This window comes from Capricornis sumatraensis, chromosome 2, assembly GCF_032405125.1.
Source record: "Capricornis sumatraensis isolate serow.1 chromosome 2, serow.2, whole genome shotgun sequence".
NCBI classification, from domain to species: Eukaryota; Metazoa; Chordata; class Mammalia; order Artiodactyla; family Bovidae; genus Capricornis; species Capricornis sumatraensis.
This window is the reverse complement of record NC_091070.1, coordinates 11,373,208-11,384,936: the sequence shown is the minus strand read 5'-3', so window position 1 is coordinate 11,384,936 and position 11,729 is coordinate 11,373,208.

The following is an 11,729-nucleotide window of genomic DNA, read 5'->3' as shown; positions in this document are numbered from 1 at the left end:
ATTCGGCCTGATCTGAGGCTGCAGATACTATTTTTACATTCAATAGGTGCTTTAGGATTCACCTCACAACTGCTGAGTAATTGCCCCAAGTGAGCTCACAACGTTTGTCAGCATTCACTTCATTGCTCCACATTGCTCTGAGTCTCAATGTTAGGGCGCCATGAAGAGTTGCTTCCACCCGCTCTGTCATCACAAAACTCTGGGTCAGTGTCCACCACAGAGGCTAGGCTACTCCAAACTCCACTTCAGAGGCATAATAAAATGAGGAGAGGGTTGGAGTTTGAATCTTGACTCTACCACTTCATTGGTTGAGAAACCTTTGACAATGTACTTAATCTCTCTGAACCTCAGTTTACATATTGCGACATGCAGTCAATCAATTTGAAGAGATGCAATAGAAATTCTTCCTAATCCTGCTTCCTGTGCTTCTGGACCTCATGCAAAGTCTTATCTGGAAAAGTATGGCCTCATGGTAAAACCACCAACAGGGACATCAACGGCATAGTCAACATTCACAGGCATGTCCAAGGTCAGAATCTGGCCTGCTCCAAAGACTTTGTGTGTATGTGTGTGCTCAGCTGCTCAGTCATGTCCAACTCTTTGCAACCACATGGACTGTGACCCACCAGGCTCCTCTGTCCAAGGAATTATCTAGGCTAGAATACTGCAGTGAGTTACCATTCCCTCCTCCAGGGGATCATCCCAACCTCTCTTGTGCCTCCTGCGTTGGCAGGCAGGTTCTTTACCACGGCTCCACCTGGGAAACCCCCAAAAGACCTTAAGTTTGAATCAACTGCAGTCTAGAGCAGCATGGCTAGGACTTCTGGCTGTCCCTGTAACAGCATCCAAAGACAGCATCCAGTCTCAAGTTTCATTAAAATCCTTGGCACTCTTGAGGGTAATAATGCTGTCATCATAGCAATCCATTAGTAGAGATGACAATCATGCCTCAGAAACGAGGCATCAAGCTGAGATTTTTTTTTTTTTTCCAAGATTTGGCAATTCAGTCTTTCTGCTGCCTTTTTGGTCGCTGAAGATCTGCAGCCACTCTAGTTTCATTAACTTTAGAGTAATGTTTTAGGATAAAGGCTAAAATTGCTCCAGTGGGAGAGAGGGAAAGAAAGAGCAGACAAGAGTTAAGGGTTGAGAGTTGAGCCATGTGTCAATACTAGCAATGGAAGTCATCAGCAGACAGAGATGGCAAATCACCTTCATATATAGAAATTATGCCACGATAAAAGACACTGATAGATGCTTACACAGCTGCAGTTATTAGGGCAACATGATAGCGTTTGTTCAAAGGAAATAATGGAGAAGCAGGCTCAATATGACAGGCTTTCAGACCTTCCCAACAATGGAGAAGGGACAAATACCAAACAGGGTTAAAAACAGAATCACAAAGGAAAAAAGAATACAGATTGAGCCCTGGGTTGATGTGATTCAAAGTGGGAATGATGTGAGGAAGGTCTTAACAAGGCTACTTTCCTGGCATGTGGAGTTCATTTTAAATATCTAACAGGTTAACAGATAACTTTCAGGCAATTTTACAATCTGTGTGTAATTAGAGGGGTGTTTACGAAGCTCTTTGTATCCTTTTTAACTGAAGTTTGGAATTTTTACTGTATAATGATTGATGTCAGAAGGGAGCTGGAACACGGAAAGAACTGGCATTTTGTCCTCCAGAAGGAAATATCCCAAAGATTAAAAAACTTCTATCCCTGGAGTGAGTCAGCATGTGTAGCTTACATACAATGCGTAACTGGAAATGGTGGTGAAGAATGAACTAAAATAAGTGTATATCTCTTCTGTGGTCACCATTTTTTAATACAGTGCTTCAATTAAAACCAGGTTCTCTCTTCTCAAGAAATAATATGTTTTCTTCCCTTTCCTGGAGCAACAGCATTGAGTTTTGATAAATATGCCCTTTGATGTCATAAGAGAGATGATCACTACCTTTATTTACTTCATGTCTCAACCTTAAATGTGAAGAAGGCTGAGCGCTGAAGAATTGATGCTTTTGAACTGTGGTGTTGGAGAAGACTCTTGAGAGTCCCTTGGACTGCAAGGAGATCAAACCAGTCCATTCTAGAGGAGATCAGCCCTGGGTGTTCTTTGGAAGGAATGATGCTAAAGCTGAAACTCCAGTACTTTGGCCACCTCATGCGAAGAGGTGACTCATTGGAAAAGACTTCTGATGCTGGGAGGGATTGGGGGCAGGAGGAGAAGGGGACGACAGAGGACGAGATGGCTGGATAGTATCACCGACTCGATGGACGTGAGTTTAAGTGAACTCTGGGAGTTGGTGATGGACAGGGAGGCCTGGCGTGCTGCGATTCATGGGGTCGCAAAGAGTCAGACATGACTGAGCGACTGAACTGAACTGAACAATCTTAAATGTGGCTCTGGAACACTACTTGTTAAAGGTGCCAAGGAGAGCAACAACCTTACCTACTATATAAAGTAGAATATTATATAGAGATTCTTAGTCATGTTACAAATTTATAGCAAAAAGCTGACTCTATAGCTACTGTCAAAAAGGCACTGGCATTTTCATCCAACCAACTCGAATTCAAAGGAATATTATAAATCATTGACCATAATCTCCTGATTCTCTCTTCTGCAAACTATATTTCAGGTCCTTAAACTACTTAAAAATTTCTTCTTTCTTCTCAACCTGACAGTCCACTGGTCATAGAGGAGCTAATTGTGAGTTTGTAAAACTTAAAAGCTTCACAGTTTCATTTGTTTCTTTTGGTTCAACAGAAAGAGGCCATGAGAAAGTTTGACTGACATTTATGATAATTACATTTGCAGATTAAAATAATTTAGGGTTTCAAAAGGTTTAAAATTTATACACCATATTGGGCCTCACATGATTATGTCTTCCTTCATATCATTTTAGTCAGGTATTGAAATCCAGTTGATGTGAATGTAATAGTCATTTTAATGGATATTGTTAATTCCTTGTTTTCAGCATAATAGATAAAGGGGATTTTAATTAAATTCATTGTGTGAGCACTTCTCGGGGTAAAAAGGTTCACGAATTATTATTTTATTTTCTGGCAAGACATGTAAAGAATATTGTAAAAGGCAGGGAAGACGGCAATATTAGAGTGTGGCTGGCATTAGAAGTCAGGCTAAGTTTCATCTCCTCTGTGGTTGACAGGGCAGGCTTCAAATAACACTAAAAAGTGGTGCCTGACCAGAACAATGTAACTGCATTGCTTGCTTTCTTCTCCAAACCTGGTGGAACTTTTTAAGGTGAGAACTTGAGTTTCTCCCAAACCCACAGTAGAGAGTCCAATCCTAGGTCCCATAGCTGCCAGCTAGAAATATGGTAAGAAATGGCAAGAGCTTTCATCTCCATAGTCCCGTGTCCTCTGACAGCTCAGAAAATTGTAAGAACTGCTTCTCCTTGGGGAGTCTTAGGACACCCCTGGTTACAATCCCCGGGTGACCATTGGCGTGGTCACAAAGGAACTATGACATCATGGAGGGTAGCAGTCAGGGAATGAAAAGTCTGTCAAGAACCACTGAGATGGTGAGTTTATTTTGGAAGAAGAGGAAAGCCTGAATTATTTATTCTGTAGAATTTTTACAACATACTATTGATTGACCATCTCTCTTTGGGTCACTAAGCCTAGAAACTCTGCCCCTTAGCCTGCTACTCACAAACCTTTGTCATAAATTCCTCAGTGTTGTTAGACTACACTCAAACAGCACAAGTTTTAAGTGTAAAAATGTAGTGGGAGCTTCAGCTCCAATAATTTCCAAACAATGAATAAACCCATCTCACTGCTATCTAATTGTTCAAACTTTGAGCCAGGATGCTAAAATTAAGTTATGCAATAGGTATATTTATACTTTCACACACACATAATATAATATGAATATGTTAATAGTTTTCTCAGGGCAGAGGAATTATGTATGATTTCATATGACAATATTACAATGGTAATGAATATGCATTACTTTAAAAATCTGCACAAATGCCTTGAAAAACTGAAAAAGTGGGTAAGTAACATACAAAAAGGTATTTTTCTTTTTTTTTCTCCAACCAAACCCAGTTCCTTACATGTACAACGTTTATCCTACCAATCTCTCCAAGATTCAGAAGTAGTTGGTGTGGAGAGAGGAATGTGTAAAACCTAACTACACCACATTTTTAAACCTTCTCAAATTAACTGGAAGGATATTTGTAATATGCATTCTTTGGGGGAAAAGCGGGACATCTACTTATAACGTGAACTCCACGATAACATTCTTCATTTTATAATTAAAATTCTCAAGGGCACTTCTTGCCTCAACCTCCTTGTCACACATTTCTCAGTATTTACCATGTGGCTTCTACCTTCCACCCACTGATTCCTTAAAACTCATCTCCCAAGTCACCAATGACTTCCTAATAGCCCAATTAAAACATCTTTTCTCATTTTTCTTCTTTGACCCTCCTGCTGTGTTTGACAGTTTTGACCTGCTCCTTCTTCTTTAGAAATCAAAGGCAAGCTGATTCTATTACTCTTGTCCTTCTCTAATTCCAAGGTCTATTCTTATCTCCTCCAATTTCAGTAACTGTGCTTTATCTTCATCACCCATTTTCACTCTTATCCTGGCTCTGTTGTTTTTCCCTCCTACTTGCCATTGAAAGCCATGTCCAAGTCTGTATTCAACCTTCAGGACATTTTGTTTTGGCAAATATTAAGTAAAACCTACTACGTACTTGGCATTGCGCTAGGCACTCGGTCTGGCCTGAAAACAGAGTGATATACATAGGAGAAAAGAGCAGATTTGCTTGAAGAGGGTTTAGAATAACCCCACCTGGGAAGAGGTACATCTCACAGGTCAAAATAAAGATGTTAAACTTCTTAGGGGTCATCCCAGGGACAAAGAGAAACAGGAATTTTAAGCCAGGGAGTCACACATATTTGCATCTTAGAAAAATTGCTTAAAGCAGTGAAAGAAAATATTCAACTAGAGATGAGGAGACTTACTGGGACATGCTTATTGCTGGCTAAGTGAGGACTCATCAAGCATGAACTTATGCAGTGTCACTGAGGATGAAGAAGAGCGGAGTAAGTAGAGAATAGTCAAGATTAAACACGGAATTAATTGCTGATTCCACACAGGAGGGAAAGAGAGCAAGAAAGAATGGATGGTGACTTGGGTTTCTGAATGGATGATGTTTATGCTATATCTTACAGGCAGGCAATATAGGAAGAGGTTTGGGGGGAGACAGTGGATTGGATTTTAGAAACATCAGGGTTGACATATCTTAGGGAAATCCAGGGAGTGTTGGCTAGATGGAATCTGGAGCTAATGTTCTGAACTGAAATATAGATTTAATGCTCATAAGTATGAAAGAGATAGTCCAGTCCTATAACAGGTAAACAGAATGAGACACTCAGGAAGAAGAATAGAATAAGGAGGAAATAAAACTAAGTCAGAGTTGGGAAGTATTGGCACTTAGGTGGAAGAAGAAAAAAATAGCAAAGGAAATGATAGCCAGTTCTATACACAAGCCTAACTGGTGGTGACATTCTGCATTCCTTCTTGCTGCTACTGAAGTATCCCACTAGAATTTTCTTCCCTCCCAAGAAAGCTTGCAAGTAACACCAATATCTGTACCACTGACTCAACTTCCCTTCCAAACTCCTTAACAAGACTCACCAAATCTGATTCAAATCTATTTCATCCAGACATTTCTACCATAGTTCTCTTACATAGGTCTGAGTTTCAGTCTATCAAGAGAACTTCTTTTCTTCAAACTTGGCATTCAGTGTTCTGTCTCTCTGCTTACATTCACACTGCTCTGTCTTCCTGGAATTCTCCCATTCCCCACACCTAGCATCTCCACCAGCCATTGTTCATCATCCTCATTCATGACTTATGAGAAGCTAAACAGAACCCAGAGTGGAGTCATGACTATCAAACGGAAAAGGCAAAACAGTACTAGTATTTATTGGGGATCTAAAAGGTCCATCTAGTCAAGGGTATGGTTTTTCCAGTAGTCATGTATGGATGTGAGAGTTGGACTGTGAAGAAAGCTGAGGACCGAAGAACTGATGCTTTTGAACTGTGGTGTTGGAGAAGACTCTTGAGAGTCCCTTGGACTGCAAGGAGATCCAACCAGTCCAATCTAAAGGAGATCAGTCCTGGGTGTTCTTTGGAAGGAATGATGCTAAAGCTGAAGAAACTCCAGTACTTTGGCCACCTCATGCAAAGAGCTGACTCATTGGAAAAGACTCTGATACTGGGAGGGATTGGGGCAGGCAGGAGGAGAAGGGGACGACAGAGGATGAGATGGCTGGATGGCATCACCGACTCAATGGACGTGAGTTTGAGTGAACTCCAGGAGTTGGTGATGGACAGGGAGGCCTGGCATGCTGTGATTCATGGAGTCACAAAGAGTCGGACATGACTGAGTGACTGAACTGAACTGAACTGAACTGAACTGAACATGTTAGAACTATACTAGACAGGGAGTATGTGAGTGTTTGTGAATAAATATAATTTAATCTTCCCAGCAACCTTAGGAAAGGCACAGAGGCTCATTCATTACTTAATGAATGTTTATCAAATGTCTATTATTGCCAGGCACTATACTAAATGCTAGATAAAAAATAGGGAACCAAACAGAGTTTGTAGTAGCTACTACAAGGAGCTAACAAAAGTAGGAGACACAAACGTTAAAACATAATTACATAAATAAATGTTCAATGGCAAGTTGGAATAAGGGCCATAAAGTGAAAGGATGGGAAACTTATTCAGGGAAGGGAGTCTCTTTTCTAAGGCAGGATCATTTAAGCTGAGACCTGGAGGGTGAGTGGCCAGGTGAAAGGGATGAAAATAATGCATCAAGCAAAAGGAAGAGCCTGTTAGAAGTGTAAGGAACTTCTGAAAGGCCAGTGAGGCCAGTGAGATGTGAGTGAACTGGAAAGAAGTGCCCTGTGAGACTGAAAAAGTAGGCAGGAACAAGATTTTATTTGTTCTTGCAGGTCGTGTTTAAGAGTTTAGATTTTACTTACCAAGAAATTAGAAGAGATTGAAGGATTTTAAGCAGCAGAATTACACAAGATCAATGTTTAAAATAAATTAGAAAAACTAAATAAATACAGTCATCTCAACAGTAAGTGGTAGAGCAAGAAATTAAACATTGGGTCTGATGCCTACCACTTGCAGAAAGTTTGTAATTTCAGCCCAAGCCTACTACCATAATCTGAAAGGTATGGTCACCTATGGCTTGGTTTCAGTGGTTTCAGCTCAGATACTGATACTGATGACTTTTTTTGGGGCCATGCAGCGCATGCGGAATCCTAGTTCCCTGACCAGGAATCGAACCCTCAACCCCTGCACTGGAAACAAGGAGTCTTAACCACTAAACCATCAGGGAAGTCCTCTGATGTCTTTTTTTTTTTAATTCAAAGATTTAGCTGACAATCTCCTGAATAACATAAATTTTTCTTTGCGAGTGGAACTATAGGGCTGTCTTTCAAGTGATGGATGCCTTTTATATCAACTTTTAGCAAAGGAAAACTTATCTGGCGGTATCATCCCCTAGAATGACAATTATGGTTAAACAAGGTGTTTGGGATGGTGCTGTTGCTATTAAAATCAGGCCTATCAATATCAATACTTTCTAGAAAGATATCTAACTAACCAAGGCAGTATCTGGTGGTAGAACCGGATTGCCTAGATTCCAAATCTGGCTTCACCCTATTAGTTGTACAACCCTGGGCTGGGGACTCTGAGCCTATTTTCTCATCTATAAAATAGGGGTGAGGATAACAATAATAACAATAATTAACCTATGGAGGTGTGAGGATTAAATGAACTAATATATATAAAGCACTTGCAACAGTACCTAGCACAAAGTACTAGGCATGTTATGTCTATTATTAATAATTATGAAAGCATTTGCAATTTAGGGTGTTTTCTAAGAAGAAAGTTGCATATATCCATTTGTAACCATTTAAAATATATTTATTTATTTATTTATTTATTTGGCTGCATCAAGTCTTAGTTGCAACACACAGGACCTTTGTTGTGTCATGCAAGATCTTTCATTACAGCACATGGACTCTCTAGTTATGGGCACGGATTAGTTGCTCTGTAGCATGTGGGGACTTAGTTCCCCGACCAAGGGTCAAAACTGTGTCCCCTGCATTGCAAGACAGATTCTTAACCCCTGGACCACTGGGGAAGGCATTTACAACAGTTTTTTATAAATAGACTGACCTTTTAAGATGAAGTGGCTTCCCTTGTGGCTCAGGTGGTAAAGTGTCTGCCTACAGTGTGGGAGACCCAGGTTCGATCCCTGGGTCGGGAAGTTCCTCTGGAGAAGGAAATGGCAACCCACTCCAGTATTCTTGCTTGGAAAATCCCATGGACAGAGGAGCCCGGTAAGCTACAGTCCACGGGGTTGCAAAGAGTCGGACACGACTGAGCCACTTCCCTTTAAGATGAAGACTACAAAGGAAAGAGACATGTTGCTTCATATCCCTATTGCATTACGTAAAGTTTGTGCTCGCCAGATGCTTCATGAATACTTTTGTGCCTCTGTCCCTACAGGAGAAGTAAGACAGTTCAGACAAGTAAACTCTGTTCCCATCTGGAGTCTGGTGAAAGGTATCCCCTCAAAGCACCACCTCTGAAAACGTAATGATTGGCATGATCTAAAATCCACTCAATGCCCTTTTAAGACTGTTTCTGGTGCTTATCAAATCAACAGCCATTAACAAGGTACAGAAACAAGGTCTAGGTCAGACTGAATACTTCACTAAGGTGACCACTCCTCAAAATTCTTGACTAGTTGCAAGACAAGTTACTTGAATAATATCACAGTTGGCTTCCACACCTGATCCCTGCAGTAGAGAAAGCCTAGTGGATTGGGGAAGGGCTTCCTTGATCCTATTACTACATCAAAGAAGCGTACGGGTCTAAAACCATTGGTTAGTTAAGTGGAATGAGTCCTCTGGCTTATTGCTGCCATGTTTTGCCAAACGTTGAGATGTAGCTCAGGTGTCCAAACTGACCTCCTGAAGGGAAGCCTGATTGGTGGGGAGAGGCTATGGCAAGGAAAGGCAAAAATATGAGCAGCTAAGCACCAACAGTTTTCACATGTCATAGTTTAAAACTGATTTAAAGAGCATCAATCCCAGTCTTGCAGTTCACCCCACTCCCTCTTCCCCTTTTCGGTAACCGTGAGGTTGTTCTCTACATTTGCGACTCTATTTCTGCTTTGCAAATACTCATCTGTACCCTCGTCTGGTTGCCATACATAAGCAATATTGTATGATTTTTTTTTCCTGATGAATTTGAAGATTGGGATTGACATATTACACTACTATGTATAAAATAGATAACTAATAATAATAGCTAATTTAGCACAGTAAACCCTACTCAGTGATCTGTGGTGACCTAAATGGGAAGAAAATCTTGAAAAGAATGGATATATGTATATGTATACTGGTTCATTTTTTTGTGCAACAGAAACTAATACAACCTTGCAAAGCAACCATACTACAATAATTTTAAAAAAATAAATAAAGAGCATCAAGAAGAAAAGATGCTAGGGAAGAAAAGAGGGATAATTTTCTTCTCAACCTGACCCCATCGTCTACATGAGGACAAAATTAAAATAGTCTGTGATTCTTCAACCCAGATAATCATATTTAACCTTTCTGGCATGTCTGCTTATTATATTCTTAATAGATATATTTATTTAAACTTTAAATTGGAATATACACACTGTTTTGTAAACTAACCTTTCAATTAATAAATCTTTACCTAAATGATAATAAATTACTCTTCTAAATTATAAAGTTTAATGACTACATAGAACTTCCTCTGATGGCTAAATTCTGAATTATTCAGTCAATAATCCATTGTTGGCCATTTCAAATGTTTGAAATTTGATGGGCTCAATAAAGGGCAGAAATGGTATGGACTTAACAGAAGCAGAAGATATTAAGAAGAGGTGGCAAGAATACACAGAACAACTGTACAAAAAAGATCTTCAGGACCCGGATAATCACGATGGTGTGATCACTCATCTAGAGCCAGAAATCCTGGAATGTGAAGTCAAGTGGGCCTTAGAAAGCAACACTATGAACAAAGCTAGTGGAGGGGATGGAATTCCAGTTGAGCTATTTCAAATCCTGAAAGATGATGCTGTGAAAGTGCTGCACTCAATATGCCAGCAAATTTGGAAAACTCAGCAGTAGCCACAGGACTGGAAAAGGGCAGTTTTCATTCCAATCCCAAAGAAAGGCAATGCCAAAGAAGGCTCAAACTACCGCACAACTGCACTCATCTCACATGCTAGTAAAGTAATGCTCAAAATTCTCCAAGCCAGGCTTCAGCAATACATGAACTGAGAACTTCCTGATGTTCAAGCTGGTTTTAGAAAAGGCAGAGGAACCAGAGATCAAATTGCCAACATCCACTGGATCATGGAAAAAGCAAGAGAGTTCCAGAAAAACATCTATTTTTGCTTCATTGACTATGACAAAGCCTTTGACTGTGTGGATCACAATAAATTGTGGAAAATTCTTCAAAAGATGGGAATACCAGACCACCTGACCTGCCTCCTGAGAAATGTGTATGCAGGTCAGGAAGCAACAGTTAGAACTGGACATGGAACAACAGACTGGTTCCAAATAGGAAAGAAGTACATCAAGGCTGCATATTGTTACCCTGCTTGTTTACCTTTTATGCAGAGGACATCATGAGAAACACTGGACTGGAAGAAACACAAGCTGGAATCAGATTGCTGGGAGAAATATCAATAACGTCAGATATGCAGATGACAACACCCTTATGGCAGAAAGTGAAGAGGAACTCAAAAGCTTCTTGATGAAAGTGAAAGAGGAGAGTGAAAAAGTTGGCTTAAAACTCAACATTCAGAAAACGAAGATCATGGCATCCAGTCCCATCACTTCATGGGAAACAGATGGGGAATCAGTGGAAACATTGTCAGACTTTATATTTTGGGGCTCCAAAATCACTGCAGATGGTGATTGCAGCCATGAAATTAAAAGACACTTACTCCTTGGAAGAAAAGTTATGACCAACCTAGATGGCATATTCAAAAGCAGAGACATTACTTTGCCAACTAAGGTCCATCTAGTCAAGGCTATGGTTTTTCCAGTAGTCACGTATGGATGTGAGAGTTGGACTGTGAAGAAGGCTGAGCGCCAAAGAATTGATACTTTTGAACTGTGGTATTGGAGAAGACTCTTGAGAGTCCCTTGGACTTCAAGGAGATCCAACCAGTCCATTCTGAAGGAGATCAATCCTGGGATTTCTTTGGAAGGAATGATGCTAAAGCTGAAACTCCAGTACTTTGGCCACCTCATGAGAAGAGTTGACTCATTCGAAAAGACTCTGATGCTGGGAGAGATTGGGGGCAGGAGGAGAAGGGGATGACAGGGAATGAGATGGCTGGATGGCATCACTGACTCAATGGACGTGAGTCTGAGTAAACTCCAGGAGTTGGTGATGGACAGGAAGGCCTGGCATGCTGCGATTCACGGGGTCGCAAAGAGTCGGACACGACTGAGTGACTGAACTGAACTGAATGTTGCAATAATCATCCTTGACATAATCTTGAGACTGTAATAGATTGTTTCTTTAGACCAAGTACATGGGAGGAGAATTATTAGCTTGAAGGATACAAAAATTTTTAATATACATATGATATATATTGCTAACTTGTACCCATTAGTTCA